This window comes from Furipterus horrens, unplaced genomic scaffold (genome assembly GCF_987537825.1).
Source record: "Furipterus horrens unplaced genomic scaffold, mFurHor1.1.pri manual_scaffold_6, whole genome shotgun sequence".
NCBI classification, from domain to species: domain Eukaryota; kingdom Metazoa; phylum Chordata; class Mammalia; order Chiroptera; family Furipteridae; genus Furipterus; species Furipterus horrens.
Window position 1 is genome coordinate 27985923 of NW_028327176.1, and position 15262 is coordinate 28001184.

At 38.9% G+C, this 15262-nt stretch overlaps 1 protein-coding gene across 4 annotated transcripts in view; it reads left to right on the forward strand.

The window, feature by feature from the left end:
• The first annotated feature begins 1473 nt into the window (after positions 1-1473).
• PPM1B (protein phosphatase, Mg2+/Mn2+ dependent 1B) overlaps positions 1474-15262 on the forward strand; it is a 65803-nt gene continuing 52014 nt past the window's right edge. For all 4 annotated transcript variants that reach the window (XM_090281229.1, XM_090281230.1, XM_090281228.1 and 1 more), the window contains exon 1: positions 1474-1901. The gene's annotated coding sequence lies outside the window, so the exon portion shown is untranslated. The remainder of the gene's footprint in view (positions 1902-15262) is intronic.

The following is a 15262-nucleotide window of genomic DNA, read 5'->3' on the forward strand; positions in this document are numbered from 1 at the left end:
CTTGCCTATCGAATCATTCATTTTACACTCATCCTGTGTCTGTGAGAAGCCTTCCTCAGTAAACCTATCCACAGGTTAGATCCTTTATGTCATCACCATTTCTTGCACGTCTCAATTATAGCACCTACCATATTGTATTGGGATTGCCTGATTCACTTTTGTATCTCTAGCTTCACGTACTGTGTCTGTCAAATAGCAGACGCTAAGTAACTGTGGAATGAACGAGTGACTATCAAAGACTAGGCTGAAAGTTTTAAGTCAATGTTGGCTGAGAAACGAAACACGGAAATGGCAAGGGCTAAATGCCAGACGGTGCGGGCCTAGTAGGAATAAAAACTACCACTAACAGCACATACTCCTGAAGAGATCACTTATTCCCTCTTCTCAGGTCGTCTTTGGCCTCCTCTGATACCTCAATTTCCCGCTCACTAACTCAATTCTTTTCCCTTTCTGAGGACAGGTCAGGCAGGTATCCCAGCTCAGTTGCTCTGATTGGTCCGCGATGATTTCATTGTTAGGGCACATCCGGGCTTTTCCGCACCCCGCAACACCTCCCCCCAGCCCTGCCTTCCGATTTTCCCCCTCTCGCGTGCGCCACACCCGCTGGCTGAAGCAAAACAACCGCCACTCCCCAGACCTCCCCTTGTCCTCGTCTGCGCCATCTCTTCCCGACTCTGCCTAAGAAAGACGCTTGTCACCTCCAATGAGGGCCTAGCAGACTTTGTTAGCCAATCAGCAGCCAACCCACCGCAATTCCGGGTGGGACTAGGCCTCCACCCTATAACTGGACAGCCCGTTGGCTTCTAAATGATTCTTGTTTTACTCAAGGTTTAGAGGTCAAAAACAGAGAGACATGGTTCTCGTAGAACTGTAAGGATCTGCACAACCTCAATAGGTTTGACCGTTTTCGAAGACTAGCCAATCGCTTTTCGGATACTTCCCCGCCTTTTGCGCGTTCATTTAAAAAAAGCCGGTGTGACGGACTTGGAAATTGGTTCAGTGACGGACAATAGAGGAAGCCAATGACTGAGGGCTCGGACCACCCTTTCGACCAATAAGAAAAGAGAAGCGCTCTGACTCGGCTTTACGAGGCGGAGCGCAGGTGGGTGTTACTTGATTGAAGGCGATTTCTACTTATACTGGTAGGGTGGGTTGGCCTGGGCGGTCTGGTAGGTAGGGCAGAGGAGTGGCTGAATGAAGTAAATGGTAATGAAGGGTTGGGTCTCACTCAGTGGGCGGTGTTTGATGGATAGTTGACCTTGCCAATTGAAGGTGGTCACCGATATCCAATGGAACGATTGTGGGCGGGGAAAAATCAGTACCTATTATAGAGGCAGCCGGAGTGGGCGGTAAGGCGGTGAGTGACGGCCTTCTCAGCAAACGGAGGACAGCGAGAGACCGCGCGGCGTCCCAATGGGATGAAACAGGGGGCGGGGCCTGATGAGGGGCGGGGAAGGACGGGGTGCGGGGAGGGGGTTGCAGAAGGAGCGGAGCGGCTGCTGCTCAATGGCGGAAAAGCCGCCGGTGCTCTGACCGCCTTGTCCCCCTTGCAGTTGCGGGGGAGTTTCTTGCCGGCGCGGTTGGAGTCTCTGTTTCTCAGGGTTTGGTGGCTGGAAGATGCTCCAGAGAGACGAGGCTGCGGCGGAGGAGGTGGCGGCGGCCGAATCGGCAACGGCGCTAGGGTGGAGAGAAGGCGGCAGCAGCGGCGGCGGCGGCGGCGTGCGGGGCCCGACGGTGTAAACAGCCCCTGAGGTGGCGCAGGCGGTGGCCGAGACCCCGAGGGGGAAGCGGCGTCTGAGGCAACGTCGCTCCTCCGTTGGAAGCCTGGGCTGAGTGCAGCGGTGGGGCTCTGCGGCGGCGTGAGCGGACGCCCTAGACCTCGCGTCCCTCCCTCGCTCCAGGTAAGGCCGCTTGGCGCCGTGCCGCAGGGAAACCCGCTCGAGGGCAACGCCGAGGCCTCGAACCGTTTTCGGGGTGCCGGCGAGTTGCGGCCGCGGCCTCTGCCTGCCTAATTTTCGTTTTTCCTGTGCCGGGGGGTCGCGGGGAGCGGAGCGCCGGGCCTGGCTCCTGGGTAGGCCCCTTCCCCACCGCCGCCTCCGCGCTCTGCCGAGGCTGGGAGAGGCTGGTGGTAGGGATTCTAGTTCGCTCCAAGGCCTGGAAGTAGGCTGCCTGCCCCTGTTCTGCTTCAGTCTGCGAACATCGGAAGCACTGGGGCAACCCCAGTCCTTAACTCACTCCTTCCTGGTGCATGCCTATTGGAAAACACTACCTTTTCCCATTTGTTTCTTCCTCAGCTTCTGCCCTACTTTGCGCTTCACTTCACTTCCTCATTAAATCTCTCTCCCTCTTCTGTGCCTGCGTCTCACCACCTCCTTCCCCTTAGTGGCTTCAAATCATTTCTCTTTTTCTTCTCAGCAGACTCCGGGCTGCTTTTCCTTGCCTTCCCCCGCCGTCCTTTTCGTATGTCATTCTTTTTAACCAGAGAAGTTTTTAAATGAAATTACTACCCCATATCTACCAGAAGACCATCAAGAATAGACTCGTCAGCGTTTTGTGGCAGATCAGTTTAAAAAAAAAAAAATTGTAACGGATCCTACCATCCATAAAAAAATAAGTTATATTATCAGACATAGAGTGTGAAAATAACACTGAAGTAATATTTAAAATGAAAAGCTCAATGAGTGTCGAAAATAGTTATTTTAGTTTTTGAGTTGCATGACCTCTAATGTCAGATTTAGCAGAACTAGAGCATTTTGCCCATCTTATTCGGCAAAAATGCCTCTTTAGTGTTTGATAGGGGTCCAGACTCATCAGTATTCAAGTTAGCTTAAAAACAACTTGAAAACTTTGAAAACAAGACATTATAGGAACAGCTAGGAAGCTGTTTTGATGAAGTCACAGCTACCAGTTACAAGACCTTTTAAAATAGGCTCCACATGTTTAATGTATCAAAATAAAGTTGGCAGGAATCTTGTAAAAGGATTATTTAGGAATTTGAGTAGTCTTAGTGTTGTGTAGCTATTTTGGGAAAAACATTCTTTTTCTGTTAACAAACGTTTACAGCTCCTGTGATGTGAGAATTACTGAGGTTTATTGCGGGATTAACACAGGAACTCGTTTTATTGAGCTACTGCATGGATGCAGAAGTGGTAAATTGTTCAGGGTAGGCAGTGTAAGGCAATATGTTCTAGGAGATGGAGAAACATACCGTGGACACTGAATTTTAATAGACATTATTTAATTTACTTCTGTGGTGCAACAGAGAAGTTCCTATTGTTGGCCTACTTTTAAATAGAGCATTTCTAAGTAAATAGGCAAGTTACTCTAATTATAGTAGTCCTTTCCAAGTGTACGGGCTTTTTCTTTTTTTAATGTAGTTGAAGTTGTGCTATTAAAATGATAATTTTTAAAAGAATTTTTTTTAGGCCTCCTATAGGCAAATGTTGTTTCAGTAGAACTTTTAAAAGTATTTGGAACAGTTTTTTTTGTTTGGTTGGTTTTAGTTAATAGATTTTCTTTCAGGGATAATCCTGAATTTTACCGAGCTTCTTACTTTCTCTCATTGTTTTCTTTATCGTCTTTAATGCTTGTTGTTTGTGTTTTCTCCTCTTCATTTATTTTCGCTTTCATAAAGTCTTATCACAGTTTTTGCAGTGGTTCTTTATGTTGTTGCATTGTTAGCATGGAATAGTATTTTTATTTGGTCTCATACGCAGTAGTTAATATCTGCCCAGTTTCTTATATATTAACCTTTGGATTTGTTCACATGTTGTGATTATTCCCTTAGAGGTGACCCGCAGAGCTTTCAGCACCTGTTTTTTTACACTAGGTGTCTGATTTCTATGACAATTCCAGGAATAGGTGAAAAAGCCTTTTCAGTTTACCTGATAGTCATTTCAGTAAATAAAATTTTATGTTAGTAATTCACATATTATCACCAAACATCTGAAGGAATGGTGTAGTGTCTAAACATCTGTGCTTCTAAGAACACCTGATTCACAAGTTGATGTGGTCAGAAAGAGTGGCACTTTTTGGAAGTTTATTTTCCTATAATGTCCTTTTTGTTTTAATTCTCACCTGAAGACATTTTTTCATTGCCCACCCCCCACTACCCCCATCCCACCCCCACCCCTCTTTTTAAAGAGAGAGAACGGAAGGGAGGGAAAGAAATATTGATCTGGTTGTTTTCCATACATGCCCCCAGACCAGGAATCTTAATTGCCCTGACTGGGAATCAAACCTGCAATCATTCAGTTGTAGGTCAGTGCTCCAACCAACTGAGCTACACTTGCCAGGGCTATAATGTACATTTTTAGAGGAGTCTTGAATTGAAATACAGTCCTGATAAACTATCTTGGCACTCTTGGAAGAGTAGAATTTGCTGTGGATAGTTAGTGATTGTGGTAATTCATTAAAAACTGGCTGAGCCAATAGTGGAAGGATTGTAAACATGCCCTTGTAAATGGGTTGGCAAATATTTCTTTTATTGCACATGATACTGAGAGTGATTTTCCCCCCACATTCATTGATGTCAGTTACGCATATTATCTACATTACATGAATATTTGTGTATTATATATAATTGAATATTCTGTGACATGACCTAGCATAGAAAGTAAAATAGCCCTGGCTGGTATGGCTCATTGGATGAACACCAGCCTGTGAACCAAGGGGTCACCAGTTCAATTCCCAGTCAGGGCACATGCCTAGGTTGCGGGCCAGGTCCCCAGTTGGGGGCTTCTGAGAGACATCCACACATTGATGTTTCTCTCACTCTTTCCCCCTCCCTTCCCCTCTCTCTAAAAATAAATTAATAAAATTTTAAAAAGTAAAGTAGTATAATTCTAACTCGACAGTGGTCTTTTATAAGATATTAATAAGATGAATAAAATTAACTTACTAAAATATAACACATGGTATTTTACTTTTCCTGTGAAAAATGCCTTTCATAAGTTGATGGATTTAAGCAAAAATTAGTTGGGAAGCAACTGGTAACATCACAGTTTATTTATAATAATTTTTTTTTAATTTCAAAAGGAAACGATTAAAATAATACAGTACTTAGCTTAAAATGTAAAATTATAATTAATGATAAGAGAATTTAGGGGAATTATTTCTATTTTCAGTGATTTTTTTTTTTTTTTCTATTTTACTTGATACTTTTTTTTTCCTTAAGTGAACTAACTTTAGAATTTGGAATGAAATAATACTGCTATTTATAATACTAGCTTTAAAGTTTTATTGTAGAAAGTGTGTGTGTGTGTTCGTTCCAGAAAGTATCCAGCCATATAATAAGAAAAACAGACATTTACTGAAGAAGATACAAGAAACATTGTACATAGGACAGTGATATCTCAGTCCCCTTCAAAGTAGGCGCTTTAGGACCTCACGCAGTTCTCCCAGTTGCCATCAGCTGCCCCATTGTATTTTTCTGAATCTCATTGATGGTCTGAAATCTCTTCCCTTTCAGAGATGATTTTAGTTTTGGGAAAAGCCAGAAGTCCCAGGGTGCCATATCTGGGTTGTAGGGGGCTGAGTCACCTGGGTGATTTGATGTTTCACCATAAAACTGCACGAGACTTGAAGCATGAGCGGGCATGTTGTCATGATGAAGCTGCCAATCACCAGTTGCCCACAGCTGCAGCCTTCTGACTCATCCGAACAGTTTCTGCAGAGGAATGTTAAGGCTTAACGCAAAATCTGATGTGTATTTGTTACTCTACTCAGTCATTTTGAATGTGGCCGGCCGCACAGTACACATGCTTACTCAGTGGCACCTACCACACCCATTGACTAGTGCAGTGAAGGTGTCATTGTTCACGCAAGCACATTACAGTCCACTCTCCTAGGCTGCTGGGTCACATCTCACAAACTGTTCTCGTTATATTAACAATGGCTGGACTTTTTCGGACAGGCCGAATATATAGTATCAGCAGAATTGTGGATTGAGACCTACTTAATTGGGCAAAATGAGATAATATTCCTACAAACTGGGTAAACTCTGGAATTATAACCTAGACTACTTCCTATCTCACTATCCTGTACTCAAACCAAACAGTGAAAGTAAAATTGGGTAGATTTTGGAAATACTGGTTTTGTAATTTTTGCTTGAGTGTCGTAGAAAATAAAATGAGAGAGCTTGTGACCAGCTTCCAGTAGCAGATCTAACAAGTATAAAGAAAAGGGTACATTGGCTTCATGATCTGGTTTTGTTTTTGTTAGTAACACATGTTTACATCAAAACATTGATATAAAATAAAATAACTTTTGGTCTTTTAGATTAATTTAAGTACGCTAATATCTCTGATTAGCCATTTTGGAATCTTTTTTCAAATGAAACTTTTCTAATGTGATTTTACTTTTTTGTGTAGATTTGACTTGGGTTACATTTTTCAACATTCCAACTGTATTCCCCCACCCACCCACCAAAGAAAACCACCATTTAGACTAACTAGAGTGATTCGATCTGGTAGTTGAATCATTGTTATGGTTAAAAGAAGCCTTCACTAAATTCTTGATAATGTTATGAAGTATTCCAAAAGTGTAGTCTATATACTACAGTTTCATTTCTCAAGCTATGTAAAGATTTTAAGTTTTAGTTGTTAGTACCATCAAGCAACCTAGGAAACAAATACCATGTGATAACTCATACCTTTTTTTTTTTTAAGTTTTCACTTAAATTTCAGGATGTTTTATTTCTCCCCTTCAATTTAATGTTATTAACAAACAAATATTTTGCTCTGAATGGTAAATCATGACACAGGAGTCCTCCAGTAAATTTTTATTTATTGCAGCTAATTTGTGACCACATCTACAGTATCTTATTTCTTGCCATAATATACACCTTACTTAACTTACAAAGTTATCCTAACAATTGTCATATTTTAACTTGTTAATATTTTTAGACATTTAACATGGTTTGTAATATTTAAAGCACAGTTTACCAATTTAAAGCTTTTATGATTTACTAAATAGTTTATTTTTTAATTTTTTTATTTTAAAAGATTTTGTTTATTTTTAGAGAGAGGGGAAGGGAGGGAGAAGAAGAGGGAGAGAAACATCAGTGTGTCGTTGCATCTCATGTACACCCAACTGGGGACCTGGCCCACAACCTAGGCATGTGCACTGACTGGGAACCAACTGGCGACCCTTTGGTTCGTGCTCAATCCACTGAGCCACACCAGCCAGGGCGATTTACTAAGTAGTTTAATATTCACTTGCTAATAAGAAAATGGAATCTTAAGTTTTCTTTTGGCGTATCTTGAAGTATCAAGATTATATTTATTAGCTTTAAATTGATTTGTTTCCTAAAAATTAAAAGATCTTAATGTTTAGAAGCATAACAGTTGGAAAACTTGTTTTACATCTTTTTGAACAAAAAGAAGATCCACTCTAACATGGTCTGATATTTAAAGGAGAGAGAGAGAGACAAACATTGGCAGATTTCTATGAATATCATTTAAGGAACTTACCTTACTCTTAGGGATGGGACCAATTATTGGCAGTGATACAGGGAGGATAAGGCCTGTTGGTAGTATTATGTTTTGTCTATATAAAACGTCCTCTACTTCAAAATAGTTTGTCAATGAAAACTGCATTTAATAGAAACATGAAAAACCTTTTTCTTCATGGAAACCTTTTATAATGTGGTTATGTTATCAAGTATAATAAAAATTATGGTATAAGAAAAAAAACCAAGTGAATAGATTTTCATTGCTAGGTAGTACATACAATACTCCCCCCATATCCACGGTTTGCTTTGTGCAGTTTGAATTTCTTGTGGTCATATTAACTGGAGAATACCCCAAAATATTAAATGGAAATTCCAGAGAGAGACAATTAGTTTTAAATTGCGCACCATTCTGAATAGCATGATGAAATCTAGAGCCATTTCCTGGTGTGTAAATTATCCTTATGTTGAGCATCTCTACCTCACTTAATCTCATCACCTATGAATTGTATTATCTCACATCATCATCAGAAGGGTGAGCACAGTACAATAAGATGTTTCGAGAGAGATACCACACATAACTTATTACAGTTTATTGTTATAATTGTTCTTTTATTGTTGTTAATCTCTTATTGTGTCTAATTTATAAACTTTACAATAGGTACGCACAGGAAAAAGTATGTATAGGAATCAGTGCTATCTGTGGCTTCAGGCAACCACTTGGGGTCTAGGAACATGTCCTTTGCAGATCAGGGAAGACTACTGTACCTGAGAAGAAGCAGGTTTGATAAAGAGCATACAAGTATGATTTAAGAAGTTCTGAAGGATTTCAAAGCACTGTAAAGCTTGAGAGTAATGTCACTTATTCTTAAATCTAATTGCATTTTGTTTTCTTGACGTAGGTATATATAAGTGTACTCCTAACATTGAAAAGGGATAGTTAATAGATGCCCTTCTGAGTAGGAGAATCTAAGAGTATCTGTATTGCTCATATGTGCTTAACCTTTCTTGGCAACGAGTTGCTTTTCCCTTCTGATGATGAAAGCAGTCAACTCTGAATTAAGAACTGACTTATCTGTTGAACACAGGTGACCTTTTGTAGTCCCTTACAAAGAGAAAATAATTAACTCAAAGCAATTCTAAATGATAGACTATATGGGAGGGCAGATCAAGTTTAGATATGAGAGACTTTCCATTACTTTGATTTACTCCAGGCTACCAAACCACAAAGAAGTCAAGAATTCAGTATAGTTTACTAGTATTTGTTCTGTAGGTAACCCAGCCCTAATCAGTATTGTTATATTTACTGAGTGCCTTCTAATATAGGCTGGAGAGTCAACAAAACAGACAAAATCCCTGCCCTCATGGATTTTTCATTTGATAACACACTCTTCAGTTTAAATTACAGCTGTTTCATTTGTGGATGACTTAAATTATGATTGGAAAATCTGGGATCTGTGGTGTTTTCTACACTGCTTAAAAGCTATGATTAGAAAGAACTTGGCTATTTTTTAACAGAGGGAAGAAGAGTTTTTCTCTTAACTGAACAAAACCTAGAATATGAAAAGAGAAAGTAGAAAGGGGGAAATATCGTTGTACCTAAGATTGAAAATAAGCCAAAGATAGAAACATTAGGCATGAGGAAAGCTGGGGGCCTCAGGGGATTCTATTTACTGTTCAACTATGAGTAGACGAGTTCCTGGACAGGAGAATGGGAGAAAGGTTTAGATAATGGAAGCAGGATGAACAGGACCTTTAACAAATCTGGCTTAAATAACTTGGGGCAGACCTATAAAATGTATGTTGTGATTTGTGTTTGGAAAAGACCCCGTTTCTGTGTTTTGTGAGTATTGCATAACTGAAAGATTGGCGATCAATAGCATCTGAATATACTGTCACTGATGTGTGACTGTGACTTCTGTGCTGATTATTTGACAGTTCTGTTGAAGGTAGCTGATGGAGCCAATCTGACTCTTAGTTTATTGTGCTCAAATTGGTTTGTCTGTATATTTGTCACTGTTTCCCTTAATTCCATAGTTGCAGTGTATTACTCAAAAGTTTTTCCTGCTTTTGTTTTCCTGCATTGTAAACTTTTGCATGAGGATGTCCTATAGCATTTAGCTACTAAGCAGGTGCTTAGTTTTCTTCTTTCTGTTCTACAGCTTTCCTAATGATGGTCCAGTTTGGTAAAGATTTCTCCTGAGTTCACACAAATGCACACTTAAGTGTGAGAGATCTTTGGTCTTTGTTTTTTATTTTAATGCATAATGTTTTTTTGTTTTCATGTGTGAGTCATGTAGTCAGAGTCTCATGTGATCTTGCTTGTTGCAGTGACATGAGATTTTATTTTAAAGCAAATCAACTTGTGTATTTATTTCAGTGCCCCAATGTAAAAATGAACACTAGTTCCATTCATGACCTCAGAGATCATTTATAGCACTCAAAGAAGCCTTCATATTACTAGTTTCACATTTAATGGTTTTTTTTTTTTTTTTTTTTTTTTTTGGTAACTGTATCACTATCAAAACGTTGATGTGGTGCTAAGTTTGATCACTGGGTTAAGGTGGTGACTGCTAGCTCTGTCAGTGGACAAAGAACATTTTCTCTTTTGTAATTATCAGGTTATTCACAGCATATCTTATTACTATGCAAATCCATTTTGCTTTCAGACTTTCACTTAATGGATTTACTGATTTAATTTTTAAAGAATGGATCTTGACTGAGTCACCCAGCTGTGGTGTGGCTCATTGGTCAAATTTGGCCTGCTGCCTGTTTTTGTAAATAAAGTTTTATTGGAATACAACCGTGCTCATTTGTTTACACATTTTCATGGCAGCTTTTCCACTGCAGTGGCAGGATTGAGTGATTGTGACAGAAACCATATGGTCCTGCAAAGCCCCAAATAATACATATTTTTTGGTTCTTTGGAGAAAAAATTTGCTGACCCTTGATCTAGGATGTATGTATTGTTTTCTTTTTCCCATTGTAGTGACAGTGATGGTATAAAATTGGTGTTTATATGTAGCTTCTCCTGCACTCCATAGTATTATTCAAGGTATAATTACTTTTAACACGGTTAAAATTGTGACTTTTTGCTTATACCCCCAGCATAAAGTGCACCAAATTAGTGTTATACATGATATACAAATTCATATGTTAAAAAGATTTCAGTTGTAAAAATATATAAGGAATAATGAACACCAACTATCCACAACCCAGCATAACTTAGGAGAAAAAACATTACCAGTATAGTTGAAGCCTTCTATATATTAATCTTCCTGTATTCCATCCTTTCTTTCCCTTTATCCTGAATTTTGTACCTGCCTTCACATTTATGATCTCAATGTAAGTTTGTTATAGTTATGTGTGAACAGCATATAGTACTATTTTAAGATATTTTGTAGCTTTTGTACATGATCATATATGAAATCTTTTTTTCATTTTCATTTAACATTTTTTTGTTCTATTCCTTTTTTTAATTGTTTTTCTGTTACAGTTGTCCCACTTTTTTCCTCATTGTTACCCCCCTGTTCTTCTATTCCTTTTTTAAAATAGTATTTCATATGTATTACATAGTATTCCATTGTATGATTATAACACATTTTGTCTAGCCTCTTTGGATGGACATTTGCATTATTTTTGTAATTGTAAATAATGCTAAAATATAATTTATGTGTATTTTTGTATATATGTGTGTTTCTCCAAAGCACATTCTTAGGAGTGCTAAATTGTAGGCTATTCCAAATTTCTCTCCAAAGCACCAGTTTGTACTTCTACCAGTGGTATGTAACAGTTTCTGTTGTTTTCTGTCATTATCAGTGCTGTCCTATATAAACATAGTGTTGGCTATAAATGTAACTTAAATTTTTCTAGCGCCACATTAACAAGAATAAGTCAAGTGTTTAATCTAGTATCAAAAACAATTTCAGTAAAACTAATGATATATTTCTGCACACTTTTTCTATTAAACCTTTGAAATAGCATATGTATTTTATACATAACAGTAAATCTCAATTTGGATTAGCTACATTTCAAATTCTGGCTAGCTATTTGTGCCTAGTATTTAGCTACTGTATGAGACAGCACAGCTCTATATCCATGTTTACATTTGGTATTGAGAATATTTTCCCCTCATTCTAATGAGAGAGAAATGTTTCATTGACTTTAATTCTGTATCTTTTTATCAGTTTTCCTGTTAGGAAATTTGAATTTTCCTAGTGCGAGTGAACATTTTCATGTTTTTTGACCTCTTGAATTTCTCTTTTTGTGTAATTGCTATTATTGTTTGCCCTGTTCTCTATTTTCTTGTTTATTTGTTTGTTTTCTTAATTGCAAAATTTTGCCATTAGGATGCTGGTGTTTTTAATAATTGCTTTTAAGAGTTTTTAAGAGTTAATTTGATAGAATATCTGTAAAATGACATATATTTTAATCTAAAGATAGTTTTAAAATAACTCCAAAAATATTTGGATTGAAATGAATACTTGGAAGCATAGTACAGTTAAACCTCAGTTCTTAAATGTCTTGGTTCTTGAACAATGTGGTTCTCAACCACTTGTTTGTGGAAAAAATGTCTTGGTTGTCTAACAAAACTTCGGGTATCAATTCTCTACTTGACAACCCTTTCATACTGATACCTGTATGATTAGTCAGGTGTCTCAGGTGACAAAGGAGATTCCGTTTTTGAACAAATCGCTTGTTGAACAGTTTTCTGAAATGAATTAAGTTCGAGAACCAAACTTAATACTTGAATGGTAATGTTGGGGTCGGAAGACAGGGTGATTGCATTTTACTTAAGGTAAACAATCCTTTGCATATGTGTATATTTCTTCCTCCATACATTTCTCTGTTTTTTCCACTCAGTCTTACTCCTTTCTTTAACTGTAAGCTCAGGACACCTAGGAAGAGATAGACTGAATGGATTGTGATCTAGAGCCAAAGAGGTTCTCTAGGGGTGGAGAGTGGTGATGCTTTATGTGGAACATCTAGATAAACCAAGTGATCAATTTATTAGTGTGCCCTCTGTCTGTAGTCAGTAGCTGTAATTGGCTGGGTGCTTGAAATGTGAAATACCAGAAGTAAAATTGCTGGAAATCAAGTATTTAAATGTTACAGGAGATTATGGAGGTTAATCAGTGTTCTAGGAGCTTTTTAGCTCTCCGCCAATTTGATATTTTTTATGAATGTTGGAATGGCTGACCAGGATATCCTGTCTTGAAGAAGTATCTTTTAACTTAATGTGTATTTCAATCAGTACCTGCTGGGTACCAGTGTTAAAAGTTAGGGTAGGAGTGGATAAGGAAAACCAAAATGTTAAAAGGAATATGAATAATTGTATAGGAGTGATGAGAGGATGGGATGAAAGGTTGGGGTTAGCATCAAGAAGGAGCTATTATTTCATAGGTTAGCTCAAAAGAAGGTTGGACAAATTGACTATAAGATGGGAAATGAGCCTGATGTACTTCCTGCATAAGGCCTGTGAGAGGGAGGTTCTGTACTACATGTTTTGTGTTTAATGTCAGACGGGGACTAGGAAACCACTACATCTTTTGGCACAGTTAAGGTATGGTTTGGGGAAGTCATGCTGGTGGTAATCTTCAGGGTGGTTTGAAGGAAGAGCAGTTGAAGTCAGTCGAGCGCCAATAGAAGACCATTAGATAATCCAGACAATTGGAGATGATGCTCAATATTAGGATAGGGGATAAGAGAGATGCTTAGAAGGAAGATTTAATGGAACATGACTGATGTGTAGTAGTTGGAATTACATATACAAGATTTATGGTTTCTAGTCAGAATTGGTAGAAGAGGGATTATAAATAGGTAGATTAATAGATAGTTAATGCAGATAAGTAAGTTGGGATATGAAGATGCTCAGTATAGAGTGATTGCTGAAGCAATGCGATTAGATCACAGGGCAGATACTGTGTTTTTGGTTGAAAGCTAATTACTATTCTGGAGGGCCCACTTCCCTCTTGAATGTAGGAGGCTGAATGAAAAAGAATATAATGCGAATGTTTTAATAGCTAGTGTTTTGAAAGTCAGGAGAAGTGTTGAGTTTCAGTAAGGAAGGAGTTATCAACAGTGTGATATACCACAAACTACCTTATTTTGAGAATTCTACTTTTTAGGAACAGGCTGATGTATGAACTAATTCTAAAGCAAGACATCAGTGTTTGAGTTGTTTTACCAGGAATATTGGTGATTTTCATACTGATATGGTTATATATTATATCATGACAGACATTCAGTATAAAAATTCTATATATGGTGGTCATGATGTTACTAGTGGAAAAAGGGCTCTTCCATGGGGTCACGAGGAAAGCATTTCGGGGACCCATGCATGGGAGGATGAAGTGTATGGTAAGATTTATTGGAGTAGAAATAAAGGACTGCCCCCAGATGTCCAGTGTCTCATCCTTGACCAGGTAGCTCTGTCCACTGTGGAAGAAGTCCAGCCTTGTCTTCACCAAGCCCGGAAGAAGGGCCAGAGTCCAGAAATTCTGTGCCATTGGCTCGGTGTTGGCAGGGCACCCGAAGCTTTTGTAGTCCAGCTCAGTCTCTGTTCCCAGACATGCTGCCGTACCCAGACCCACACTTGGGCCCGGCCTGACGCTGCGTTGTGCTGCTAGGGAGAGAGAGCTTGTGAAGGAATGGGCAAATGGGTGCTGCCTGGACGGACCTTTGTTAAGCTTTCATTATATTATTGGGTTGGCCAAAAAGTCCATTACATTTTTTTCTGAACAATGACTCTAATAGTGCTTAGTTGTCTTTAACTTCATTTGAAACAATTTTGTTAGATTGTATTGTGACAGATACCATATCACTGTATATTAAAAAAATAAAAAAAAAACATCAAAATTGGTGAGTTTTAGTGTAGCCATTTTAATATTGAAGATGAAAAAATTGGAACATTTTTAGCCTATTATGCTTTATTAGAAAAGTAAAAACGCAACTGAAATGCAAAAAAAAGATTTGTGCAGTGTGTGGAGAAAGTGCTGTGACTGAGACAAACATGTCAGAAGAGGTTTGTGAAGTTTCTTAGTACTATTAACGTTTTGGCCAAATAATTCTTTGCTGTGGAGCTGTCTTATACATTGGAAGATGTTTAGCAGCACCCTGGCTTTTACCTACTAGAAGCCAATAGCGTGAGATAGCCGACATACTCAAAATATCCTAATCAATAAAGTTACTGGTGAAAATGAAAAATGTGTCTTTAATTTTACTGGAAAAAATTGTAATGGGCTTTCTGGCTAACCCAGTACCTCGGGCTTGGGAGAGAGTCTTTCTTTCAAAGTAACCAGTCTCTTTCCTAATTCTCCGCAGGCTTGTGCTGGCCCTCCTAACCAGCCTCTTCCCTAGATCTTCTGTGTTCTGTGTCCCTTATGCAATCCAATACTTCTCCCAGGCTAGGCACCTGCCAGGAGCAACTCGTTGTCTTCCCCTCACTCTCTTACCCCCTAGGCATGTTATCTTTACCTTTCTCTTTTTCTCTCCCATGATACAAGGGCGCTTCTTTTTGCCTCTGTAACTTATTTCCTGAGCCCATTTCTTCTACCTCTGTGAGCTCTATCTTATAGACTTGGCTTTGAATTCTTTCCTAGCCAAAACTCAAGTAGCAAGGTTGCTGAACCAAGGTCCAGTCTGACCCCATGGTATAACACTTGGTGCCCTCTTGCTGCTCCAGGATGAATTCACTTGTGGATAATAGGACTGTAACTCTACGTTAAGAGTCATATTCTGTTCCAGTTCTCTAACCACTCATAAATATAGCACTAAAATGATTAGGCAATCAAACCTATAAATAAAATTTCT